Consider the following 693-nt stretch of genomic DNA (forward strand, 5'->3'; position numbering starts at 1 on the left):
TTATCTATGATCCTTAGACATTGGTGTGATGCTAAGATGCTTGAGATCAGATCCTACCCTCTCGGTTATAGGACCAGCATTAAGAACATCTAGCCTAGAAGAGATCTACAACAATCAAGCTTGACCAAATCAAACAAACCTCAAACACAACCCAGCCTAACCCATCCTCAAGATCCTAAGCAACTACTCACAAGCATACATGATGAACAATAAAGTCATAAACCCAGAAAATACTGAAACTTGCATCATTAGAAAGATAAATCAAAGATCTACAATATTGAAGAAAGAACCAAACTCAAATTCTCAATATTAAGAAAGTTATGAAACCAACAATATTGAAGAATTTAGTCTTTTTCTCCTTTTAAAAGAAGTACAAGATCTAAGAAAATAAAAGTGCAAAAGGAATAATTCCCAAAAAGGTAAAAACTAGGTTTTTGACTCTCTAAAAAGCTAGACTCCTTTGGTGGCTGCAGGTACAAGCCCTTATATAGAAAAAGTAGTGGAAGCCCTAAAAACGCTAAAAGACAAAATAGCCAGGCGGCTCGACCAACTCGACCTGGTGCTCGGTCGAGTGACCGGTCGAGTTGGCTCCTCTTGTGCTCCTCCCACTCGGTCGAGTCCCTCTCAGCACACGGTCGAGTGTCTGGTCGAGTGGGCGGTCGAGTTGGACTCCGGACCTTGGTTCTTCAGCCT

The sequence above is a fragment of the Camelina sativa genome, chromosome 18 (genome assembly GCF_000633955.1).
Source record: "Camelina sativa cultivar DH55 chromosome 18, Cs, whole genome shotgun sequence".
NCBI classification, from domain to species: Eukaryota; Viridiplantae; Streptophyta; class Magnoliopsida; order Brassicales; family Brassicaceae; genus Camelina; species Camelina sativa.